A 13,066-nucleotide genomic window follows, 5' to 3' on the forward strand; every position below is an offset into this window, starting at 1 on the left:
GGAGATGAAGACACTATAGACACATGTGCAAAAGTCTTCCAGGCAGCTGGATAACCGAAGTGTGAGGTGGCAATGGAGAAGATGCAGGACAGAGAAATCAGGCGAGGAGTAAAGAACAGAGAATGATATTTGACCACAAATGTATAGAGAAGATTCTTCAAGGAGAGGACTTAGAAAGTCAGAGGGGATCTCAATGGACAATGGAACATTAATGAATTTGCATATAAGAATGGAATAAAAGCTAAAGAATAGCAGAGATGAGGTCAAAGAGGGTAAAAGAGAATCTAGATCGTGTAGCATCCGGGAACTAAGAGAGGACAATCCAACCTGACTAACGCAGTAATAAGGCCAAATAGAAAATGGGCAGAGAGGGTAAAAGGAGTTGATTAGTGTATTTGTTTCCTGGGATTTAGGACTATGTAACAAATTACCACAAACTGGATAGCTTAAAACAATAGAAATTTAGGCGATAACAGTTCTGGAGACTGGAAATTCAAAATCAAGGTCTTGGCAGGGCTGCGCTTCTTCAGAAGGCCCTAGAGAATTCTTCCTTGCATCTTCTAGTTTCTGGAAGCTCCTTTGACACTCTTTAACTCATAGCTGCATCCCTGTAATTGCTGCCTCCATCTTCACAGGGTCTTCTTCCCTGTGCATCTGTGTGTCTCCAAATCTTCCTCTTCTTATAAGGGTACCAGTCATTGGATTAAGGGATAACCCTAATCAGGACTGAACTCACCTTAATTTAACTTATCTGCACAGTATCTATTTCCAAATTCAGAAGGACTGGGGTTTAGGATCTCAGCATCTTTTTGGAGGACACAATTCAACCCACAACAGCAATTAAGGGTCAAGTAGGGACTTTCAAGAAGATCATTTCATTAGGCCAACGTCGATTGAGGCCAGATATCAAAGGGGTAAGAAGAAATAGTAAGGTAAAGTCACTAATTAGATCCTCAGACTTTAAAAGGAACTAGGGAATCTGATATCCTCTTACTCATTCATTTAAAAAGTAATTGAGTATCCCCTGTGTGGTTGGTGCAGGATCACTGCCACTGCCCTTGGAAATCTTCTATCCTAGAATAGTCTGCACATTGACATTCAGACACCTCAAAAGGTATGCAAGCACAACTCGTTTTGAATTTCCTTTCTGGGAGAGTTTGAGAAAGACTGGAGGAGTTAACAATGATATATCCTTTTAAACTCAGCACTGTGGTTAAGGTGATAATGATTTGTATTACATGATCCAGGCTGTAAACATTTGATTGACAGTCTAGTCCCCTAGGTGTGACTTGCTTTGTTCCTGGGTTTAAGTAAATCCCCTCCCTTGTTCTCCATAGAAAACTCAGTCCTGCTTAATTCTCCTGGAATTCCAAATTTCTCATCATAAACTTTATGAGTAATATGCTGGCTTTGAAGATCTCACTCATAAATTGTTGAGTTTAATTATATAAATATGAATGAGGCGGCCTTTAAGACGCAATAGACAATTTTTATAGTAGGTAAATCACAATTACTTACAAGGCAAAATTCATACTTAGTTTGACTAAATAAGTACAACTTCTTATCCTGAGATGGCAAAATGCATAAATAAGAGCAAGGAATAGTCAATGGTGAAGCTGTGAAAAAAATCATGATTTGCATGAGCAAAGTACACATATAGGAACACAGCTCCAAGGAAAATACCTTGTACATTGTAGGGTCTCAATAAGTTAAAAGGCCAGGAATGGAGAGAATCTGGAGACAGTGTTATCACTTGCCTAAATTTCTCAAAGGCTTTTAACTGCTGTTTTATTGCTCTTAATATGACGAACAAGAGGATTCATGTTAAGAGTTCATCCTAGTCTGAGGCATTCTTCCACGCTAAGAGAATTGAGAAATTTGAAGGGGTTATCAAGAAAGTATGTCTCGTTCACTATAAATTTCAAAGGACCAGTTAATAGCTTTTAGAAAAGCTGGCTTACTTACTACATCTGTGACCTGAGCCAAGTTTCTTAACCTCCCTGAGCCTCAGTTTCCTTTACCTGCAAAACAGGCATGACAACTTGTTAGTTATTACATATGGCTGTTTGAACTATTCAACGAGGTAAAAATCTATGGTACAGGTCTAGCACATGGTAAATTGTCAATAAATAATAATTATTTTTCTTATTTTTCCTCAAATACATCTGGTAGGATTTGTTATATTTATTCATCCTTTTACCCTTGGTATTAGAACCTTGAGCAATGTGCCCAGATGAAAAAATGCTTTTCCACCCCCCACCTCACGCTGGGCCCCTTGCCCTTAAGGATGGTCAGTGAGATGTATGCAAATTATGGGGCAGAGAGCTTCTAGGAGAGTTCCTTTTGTCTTTTTCTTTTCCTCCTTCCTGCCCAGCAAGCTGCTGTGATGGCTGGAACTCCAGTAGCCATGTCACTATCTAAACAAGGAAGCCATGCATTGTGGTTGGCTGACTAAAAAGAGGCTGGATCGGCAGTGATTCCTTGGAAGCACCACACCTGCCCGGGTCTACTCTTTTAAATGACAGAAAGTTAATCCCTAATAAATTTGGACCAAAATAATTAGAACTCTGTTATTAAAAGCAAAGGCTAAAACAGATCATTAAGGTCTTGAACATTTTCTGAAATTACATTCACTTTCACAGTTGACCTGTTAACAGACCAGACACTGGTACGGTGGTAGCCACTTTGCCTTGAATATCCATTGCCTACCACTGTGGTGACAAACGCCCTTCTTTCATCCTAGAATTCACTTTGCCCTTAGGGAGATGCACATCCCTCTCAATTATCTACAACTTCTTGCAATGACTGCACATCCCTCATCTTTCCATTTTTCTGTTGCCACCCCCCACCCCCTCCTGCAAAACAGAAACTTGAGTTCTGATCTAGACATGCAAGGATTAATAGAAATGAGAGAGATTAGTAGAAATTGGAGAACCATTTCTGTTAAAAGAACTGTAGCCTTGGCTGAAGGGATTTCTAGAACAAAATAAAATGATTGAGAGTGTGTGCAGCTGTATTTTTGTTAAAAGACCAAACATTCTATGGTGATATCTATCTCACAGCAATAAAAAGGTTAGCCTCCCCTGTAGTGAAGCTGTGCTCTCTCTATATATATATTTATTTTAAACCTGGAATGAAAAAGAAGAAAGAAGTTAACAATAAGGATTCAGGAGGCCTGCTGATGAAACCACGTGACGAGAACATTTTCCTGGATTTGTAAGCACAGTACACAGGTCACAAACTCAACTGCCTATGCCAGCCAGGCAGGTGTAAGAGAAATCATATGCATGCCTCTTCTACCTTTCATTTTCCCATTTTGGTGGAGATACAGGTTCTAGGGAGATCTCTGCTCTCTAAAAACAACACCGTAAGGACAATAATAAATAGCTGACGGAGTTTCAGTGTGGGGAGAGACAAGTAGGGATGCTGAAGCCCATGGTGAACCAAAGGTCACCTGCCTTCTCTTAAGGAGACCCCTCTATACTCAGCACCAACAACTATTTCCATGCCAGAGCTTCTAATTTTCCAAGGGAAGCAGGAAATCATATTTTTGTATGAAAGTCCTTTAGATGTTGGCTCAATTTTTAAAACTCTTTGCGAGCCAAATAAAATGCATCAGTTGATCTAAATATGGGCAGCCAACAATCAGACATCAGTTAAGAGCAAAAAAATAGCAGCAGGGGAAGACAATGGGATAAAGTCATGCATTTGTTCAAATAACAAGTGTTTACTGAGACCATCTTACCTGCCCAGAACTGTGCTTAGATCTGACTAAAAATCAAGACAGAAAGAGGAGTTAAGGAATTGTTAAGTCCTACAAAGAAACTTAGAAATACGACAATTAAGAAGAAAGTTACAAAAATTACTGAGAGGAATTCTCCCAGGCAAGAAAGAAAAAGTAAACTAAAATATTGAGCATCAAGAGAAAAGTGAATGGTTGGTAGACTAGCCAGCTGCCCAAATTTAGGTGCATAGTCAGGCACTTTGTACTCTCACCTTCCCTATACCTTGTATAGTTCCCTCCTATGCAGAATAGAACTGGCCTGTACAACCAACAGGGTATTGCAGAACCAATGGCATGTACCTCCTAAGGCTAGGTCATAAAAGGCATCACAGCTTCCTACTTGTTCTCTTGGATCACACACTCTGGGGAAAGCCCACTACATGCCATGAGGTCACTGAAGCTTCTCGATGGAGAAGTCCACAGAGCAAAGAACTGACACCTCCTGCCATCAGCCAGGTGAGCGAGCCATCACGAAAATGATGCTCTAGCACCAGCTGACATCATGACGACAACTTCTTGAAAGACCTTAGGACAGAATCACCCAGCTAAGCCACTGGGCTTAGTGGCTTAGTGAATTCCTGACCCACAGAAACTGGGAGATAATAAATGTTTGTTGTTTTAATCCACCAAGCGCAGGGGTCACTTGTTGTGCAGCAATAGATAATTTATACAGTAGGAAAAACAGAGGCATTGGTATAATCCACCCGTCCAAAAATTGAAGAAAATAAAGCATTTGGGAGAGGAAGGAGGAGAGGGGAAAGAGTGCAATGGAAGAGCATAGGTTCTTCCTAAAAAATTAATAATTAAAATTAATATGACACCCAGCAGTAGCTCGTATTAGCTATGTGACCTCAGGCAAAACACTTCATGTCTATAAGCTTCAGTTTCTTCTTTTATCTGTGTTCTCAAAATAATAACTAGTTTCTACGGTTCTTATGTAGATTAAAAGACAAACACACATGAAATATCTACTTGGTACATAGTAACTAAACTCTAAATAGGTGTAAATTATTATTATTAGTGATTATATGGTTGAAGGTAAACATTTCATACTTTTTCAATACGATATTGCCAGTCTTTTCAGGGGAAAAAAATACCATTTGCAATGCTCTTCATTTTCTGAGATTTGGGACTGTATCAGAGCCTTGATTTACCTTTTTCTTAAACTTAAGTTCCATGTATGCAAAACATTTCAAGGAAAACAAAGTATAGACTAGAAAGTAGAAGCAAATAAGCTTGGAGACGTATATTTGGGTTAAAATAAAAATTCTTTAAGGGAAATACTCCTTTTTTCCCCACTTGAACTATATTGACACAATACTTAGTAATACACAAAATCTCCAATTTAATTGAATGCAGATGGCTGATGCCAGTTCTAAGCTTGAGTTACAATTTTGAAGAGAGTAGATTTCTCCTACAAGAGAAACTATACATGAAGACTCATTCTGAAGGCCTTCCAAGCTCAGTATTCTAATCTGTAGTAGCAATTCATTTTTTTTAAAAAGTAAGCAAAGGAAATTACTTTTCAGTGGTGGTATGCTTTTTCCCCCAAAATTAACAGCCTTAAATATAAGCCATAATCCTTATGTGGTCATCATAAATTAGCACCTGCAAGGATTACCATGTGCTGTTAGCACAGATTGATGAAGTTTACGCCCTGGTTTTCAGGCATCATTGTTTTCTAGGTGTTTTAGGATGTGGGTAATATTTTTGAAAAGTTTCTCCAATTTCTCCACTTTCCTGTTATTGTTGCTATAAAATAAATCTAAGCTGTGAACTCATTGTCGCAAGAAAATAAAGTCAGTCCCCTTAGAGAGGTTCTAGGATTGCACCAACCTCACCACACTAGTTAAAGACAATGCAACTAGAAACCTGCTCCCTTAACCACAAATTGAGTGAGAATTTTTTCTACTATACTGCAATTATTTCAACAGTTTTCTTAGCTGGTGTCACCAAGCTTACCCCCTTTTCCCTTCCAGTCATCCTGGTCTTTCATGATCTAATTTCTCTACTCAAAAACCTCCCCTAGCTCCCTTTTTTTAGTGTCACCAATCCCGGATACTGTTATCTATCTTTCCAGCCTTTGATAATCTGACCCTGTCTTATACAGTTAACTATTTTCCTGAGTGCTCCTAAAAAATGACTTTCTTAATGAGCAAGATTACAATCCCCAGGCAATTAAATCTCCTAAAAAGGATCATGCCGATGTGCCCAAGTCCATGAGCTCTTCCCCCCTGGTTGCCCTCTTCTCCCTCCTCTCCCTTTGGAATTTGCATAATTCCTCTGATGAAATTCCACCTCATCCACAAAACCTTCCCAAATATCACCAGCCTGCTTGGCTTTCAGTGCTAGGAGCCCCATTGCCTACAATGAACAATTTTTAGTTCAGAATTTGTTCTAGGCCAGATAGCTTCCATTTGCTTGTCCTTCATCTTTCTCTGCCCAGCTCCAGGGTCCGGGAGGCTGCTGACCTGTTTGGTCAACTTCAGTGGTTCTCAAAGCCTAATCCCAGAGTGCAGCATCAGAGCTGCTTGGAAACTTGTTAGAAATGCAAATTTTGAGGTCCAGACTCTCAATTTTGTGAACCACTGGTCTTCATCATCATCTCTCTGGAACCCAGAGGCCTGAGAGAAGGCCAGCAGAGATCACCCTGTGCCTTCCCACGTAAGAAAGAACCTCAGTCGAAAGTTAGCTGCCTTTTCTCTGAAGAACTATACGTTAACTAAATAAATCCCCTTTTACTGAAAGCCAGTCCATCTTTGAGGTGTTGCATTCTGGCCACTAGCAAACTAGAACAGGTGGCTTCTGGGAAATGGATGTCTTGATCAAGTAAGTTTGGGAAATCCCACATACTATACCCCCTTCCTTTAGATTTTGAATGAAAACTACCATAAGAAATAATGCACTTAAAAACTCTTTTTAACTTTTCAAAACCAGTTGTTTCTCACACTTTTTCTAAGAAGACCTATTAATATTCCACAGACTCATAACTCATAATGACAATGGCAGTGAACATTTGTGACATGCTTACTACATTCCAGACAGTATGGTACATGCTTTTAATGTCATTTGATTTTAAGAGGTAGTTGTTACTATTTGTATTCTCGTTTTACAAAGTGGTGAACTGAGGTTCAGAAAGGTTAATAATTGGGTTTGTGACCACACTGCTGGTAAGAGGCAGAGAACAGGTTTCAAACCTTGCCTAACTCCATTGCCCATACTCTATTCGACAAACATACTTTGAGAAACATTAAATAGACCCAGACTACTGTATGGCAAAAGTAAAGATGCTAATACATAACATGTAACACCTTTATAAATACCACCTATATAAATACATCTCTTTTCATAGTACAAAACTTTCCCTGTTAATCTCATTGCCAATCAAAGTCAAGTGCAGGAGGGATACCTATTTCAGTATGGTTTGAAAGGAGTTACCACTGTAGTGCATAATGGGTAAGGGAAGGTTCCTTTCAATGAAGGGGTGGCTTTCAGATATAAAGTAGCTAAAGTGTAGAGATGGGGCATGGCCGCAGAGAATTAGCTCAGGAAATATGAGTCAGAGAGATGCCATTTAGGAATCTCAAGCCTGTCAACATTTCTCTTTTGGAGAGCTATGATTCGCCCATAAAAATTCAGTATTGGCTAAAATTAACATAGAAAATCTCAGACTGTTCAGTGCAAAATGGTTTTACAAGAAATCCTAATTATATATAATGTTTGGGAATTTGTAGAAGAAAGGGATTCATGCAGTAAAGCTAGAAGGATTCCTTTTTTTCCTAAATACATGTTTATCATGGTATTTAAAAATAGTCTTCTGAGGCCATTTCTTGTGTTTTGAATGAATATTTCGGTAAGTAAATGCAATGGTCTGTGCAACAATGTTTTATTGGAATGTGATTTAACTTCTTTAATGACTACCTAAATTCACTAAAAAAAAATTAATTCTAAATAATTTTTCTGTCTTTACCAACCTCTAGGTTAAATATCATGAATTATTTTGACAGGCATAGAGGCATAGGTTCTCATGGACATTAAGTGAATTATCAATTAGTTGGTATATTTAAGTAGTTTTTAACACAAGTTAATAAAGAGACAAGGCAAATTCCAACAATAATCTTATATAGTGAAGGACTTTTTTTTAAAAGAAGCACTTTCTATTAATGTACAGTTCTTTATCCTAAAAAAACATTAACTGCAATGTAGTATCCTGGATTTGACCTCGGAACAGAAAAAGGTCATTAGTGGGAAAACTGGTGAAATATGAATACAGTCTGGAGTTTAATTAGTAGTCTGGACCAAAGTTAATTTCCTAGTTTTGACAAATGTACTGCAGTCGTATAAGATGTTAGCATTAGGGAACGTTAGGTAAAGGATTTACAGAAACTCTCCATACTATCTTTGCAACTTTTCTGTAAATCTAAAAGCATTCCTAAATCAAAAGTTTATTAAAAAATGAATAACATTACCTATGTTAAAATAACCTTGCTTTAATGATACTGTTACTTTACCTACTGGGTAGGGCTCAGATGACATTTGAGTGTAAAAGCTGTGGCTCCCTGTTGGAACACCTACTTTGACAAAGTACCATCCAAAAGAAACCCCCACACCAAAGAAAACCAACCTCCAAATGTCACCTTGCAGCCAGTATGCGTAGGGCCACTTGGCCATCAACCTGCCCTCTATCTCCCCATCTAGATTGTACATTCCCCGGAAAGGGGAAAGGAACCACCCTCTGCTGTATCTACCAGGCAACCCCAGCATCTCACCTATCACGGTGGACGCTCAAACACTATTTGTTACTGGCTGAGTTAATGAGTTAATTAACTGGCAAATATACAACAGGAGCCTTGCAGAATGTAAAGAAAGGATCGGATATCTCTCCATATACATGAAAACAGAGCTCTTGTGTCCACATGTGTATTTTTCTGTCAATCAGAGAACAAAGTTCCCAATGAGCTGAGTGTTGAATAGAGATTCTGAGGTGGTCAAGCCCATGAAGCATAAACATCTTATTCTTAGGAAAACAAACTAGGGAAAAAAGGTTCAAACTAACCCCCATCACAATGAGGGTGAAGAAATTGATTGCCACCGTTAAAACACAGCTCTCCATTTACTAGTATGGCAAGGCTCAGATTCATTCATTTATTTATTGAACAAATGCTTTTTGAACTCCAGGGATTTGGTAACTCGTGAATAAGACAGACAGGGCACCCTGCCGACATGGCCACCAAGGTGGGTTTTGTGTTACTGCTGGATACTCTGGTAGAGTGAAGTTTAGTGGTGTACCCAGAGCCCCACAGAGAGTTGGTGACAGAGCTGGGGTGAGGTGAGAGGTCTCTGGCTTCCTGGGCTCCTTCATCATCATCCTCATCACCACCCACCATCACTAATGTTTACTGAGCACTTTACCTATCATATCAATCTTATCTATAATATAATATTTTATATATCTGATAAAATATCTATATTATCGATAACATTATATGTTTTCTGTCTCATATAACATCTATATTATCAGCAGCAGATGCTGTCGATTAGCCTCACTTTGGGGTGGGGACCCGAGCCTTAGGGACTTTCAGTCACTTGTCCAGAATCACACAGCTGGCTAGCAGGCTGAGCTGGGGTTTGGACCACGGTGACTATCTCCTTCAACTCCATCACACAGTAGGTCTGGTCCACACAACTAACAAGTGTCTAACTCCAGGTTAAACTCTGGACCCTGCTGTCTCCATCTGCGGTTTGAGTCACAGTGGCTCTAGTTCTCAGACATAACGTAGAAATAAGCCTCTGCCTTTAAAATGAGCAAAGTTGAACAAGACTGCCACTTAATTTTCTTTTTCTCCTCAACATAAGGAATTTCCATCAGTGGGGACACCTAATTTCCCAGAGGTTGACAGTTAAACTAGTTTGTCATCTTATTTGAAAATTGCCTTTATAGTTTTAATATGTGAGCATTTTCTTATAGTGTAGTGATTTTCAGCATTTTTTAACCTTTTAACTAATGAGGGGATGATGCATTTTATTTATTTCTCAAAGGCCTTCCTTGATTCTGCCAGTAGTATGGCACCTGATTAAAAAAAAAAAGTTGTTAGAAAAAATAAATAAATAAAACCATATTTAAACTTCCTGAACCTCTAGCTTTATTTTCATAATCCAGACTGGTTGCAAAGATAGAGGAAAAACATTGAAAGCCATTAATGTTCATTTTTCTCATTCATTAAAAATCAGTGTCCTAAAGAATCTGGGTTGGTAGGTTAGGCTGAGAACTAATCTTCTGTTTAACTCTTAGCTGATTATTATCCTTGTCATGTGGAGACAGAAGGTAAATATTAATTTATGCAGCATTACATGGGACTAGTGCACAAGTAAAACTGTTAATAAATAATTTCCTTATAGTAAATGCCAGGAAACCCTCTAAATACTTCACACACATTAACTCATTAACCCTTCCCCACAATCCTCTGAGTACCATTATTTTCTTCCTTTTGTAGGGGAGGAAATGGGGTAGAAAGAGATAAAATAACCTGCCCAAGGACTCCTAGGGAGTAGGTAATGGGAGTGCTGGGACTTAAACTGAGGTGGTCCAACCCAGGAGTCCATGCTTACCCCACTGACTACTTAAAAAATAAGATGGTTTGATCCCAGGTTTTGGCACCAAAAAAAAAAAAAGGGCAACTCTCATTTTTGAGCATTTATTATGCTGCAGGTACTGCACCAAAGCACTTTACATGAATTGTTTCATTAAATACTCACAACTAACCTGTAGGATAATTCTCGATGTGGTCCCTACTTTGCTGACAAGAAAACACAGATAGAGAGATGTTAGATGAATTGTCCTTGGTTACTTAGCTCATGAAAAACAGAACTGGGATTTGAATCCAGGTCTCTGAGTTCAGGGCTTGAGCAATTAATCTCTATACTATAAAGAGTTTGGGGCAAACGATCATCCCACCTAATCATTTAACTTTCTTTGTGTCCTCAGTCAAGATATTTTCCCCCTACCTATAGCTAAACAAAGTCCTTCAAATTGGATTTCATAGTGATACACATCTGTTCGCTGTCTCAGGGAGGATTTTGCTGGCATTTGAGTACAAGTTCTCAAGGCTTTCCAAAGAGCTAAGTAAATTGAAACATGTACATTTAAAGCAACATTCCTTCCCAGGTAGAGTAAATTGGCAGAACTCTACTTTCACAGAAAGGCCATGACCCTCAAAAGAGCCTCTTCATTACCTCTCATCCCTTCACAGTAACCTTGTTGTTGTTCTTAGTTCTCTCCAATGAGTAAGGTAAAAAAAAAACAATATTTTCTCACAGCTTCTGTTTCTGTCTCTTTACTGAACCTATTATTCATGTCTTTGGCATGGGCAAGTAAAATTTTTAATGTAATTTTATTTAGATATCTTCACACACCATATAATCCATCCAAAATATACATCAGTGATTCACAATATCATCACAATAGTTGGGTATTCATCACCATGATTATTTTTAAAACATTTGCATCACTCCAGAAAAAGAAAAAAGAAAAGGAAAAACCCATACATCATATACTCCTTACCCCTCCCTCTTACTGGTCACTAGTATTACATTCTACCCAATTTTAAGATGTACAAAATATGTAGGTTAACTAAGACAGTGTAGAATTGACAGAGATAGATCAGTGGAACAAAACAAAACATCCAGAAATGGATCCACACAAACATAGGCAATTGACTTTTAAAAAATATATAGTTACCCAATCATTATCAAAGACCTGGGTATTTCACATATAATAAGCTCTCAATTAATGTTGTGTTCTACTAAATCTCACCAACTAGATGATAGTGTTCCAAGGATAGAGACTAATTCTTATTGTCATACCTAACATAGAGCCCTACACATAATGGTGAACAAGAAATCTTTTTGAACACTGATTATTAAATATTGTGATAGAATAGCCAAGATCTCTTCAACATTGTGACCAAGGCATTCTAAAATCACAAGTGTCAAGGATAAGGAAGAGACTAAGGGTAAGGAGGGTGTGCAGGCTTGGGGGAACAAGCATAGGAGACAGGCGCACACAGGAATTTCAGAAGTCAGCATCCTGTGAAATCTAACCTTGCAGATTCCTCACACTTCGGGCCAAAAGAAGTTGGCTAGAGTCTCTGCATCAGGAGATGGGTTGTTGAGCAAGGATCTGCATGTCTAAACAATTTCAGCATCTCGCCTACCTGTAGAGCTGTCTTGACTCTTCTCACCAGTGCTTATTCTGCTTTTCCACACCCACACACTAGGAAAGTTCTTCTAAGATATCCTAGGCCAAATCATCTCCATTTGTACATTTCAATGCAGCCAGGCCTGGAAAGAGTTTGCTTGTAGCTGGAATGCTGTAGGGTTATCCTACTGTACACTTACATCACTACTGGAATTTGAACTCTATTCCTTTACTTATTGTTATAGAACTGATATGTCAAATAGAGTAGCCATTATCCACATGTGGCTATTTAAATTTAAAATACTCAAAATTAAATAATATTTAAAATTCATTCCCACAAGCCATCTTGCAAGTGCTCAAAAACTACATGTGGCTAGTGACTATCAAATTGGACAGAGCAGATCTTAAAATCTGAGAGATTTTCATCATCTCAGAAAGTTCTATTGGACAGTGTTGCTCTAGAAAATAAGTTCAAGTATCACGAAGCAAATGATTCATATGACAGGTAGTGTCTTAGTTAGATGAGAAGCAGGGAGATCTCTTATTTCCCATACACACTGTAATGTTTTTAAAACATGTCATAAATTCTATGATATGTCTCCCATTAAAATGCATAATGTTTTTCCCCTTCTCTTGAATATGGACCAGACTTAATGACTCACTTATAATGAATAGAATGAGATAGAAGTGATACTGTAGAATTTCTGAAGCTATGTTAGAAAAAGTGATAGAACTTCTGCCTGGCTCTTTCTTTTGGAATGCTTACCTTTGGAATCCAGCCACCATTTTGTGAGGAAGCCCAGCCACACTAATTGGCCATGTGTAGCTGCTCTGCAGAAATGCCAACAGCTCTCACTACAGCCTCAGCTGACAACCAGCATTAAACACTAGACTTGTGTGATGCTTAAGTTCATGTGTCGACTTGGCCAGGTCATGTTGTTCAGTTGTTTGGTCAAGCAAGCATTGGCCTGATTATTACTTTTGAAGGTATTTCATAGATTTAAATCATCAGTAAGTTGATTGCATCCATGGCTGATTACATCTACAATCAGCTAAGGAGATTGCCTTCAACAATGAGAGATATC

The sequence above is a fragment of the Tamandua tetradactyla genome, chromosome 15 (assembly GCF_023851605.1).
Source record: "Tamandua tetradactyla isolate mTamTet1 chromosome 15, mTamTet1.pri, whole genome shotgun sequence".
Taxonomy (NCBI): Eukaryota; Metazoa; Chordata; class Mammalia; order Pilosa; family Myrmecophagidae; genus Tamandua; species Tamandua tetradactyla.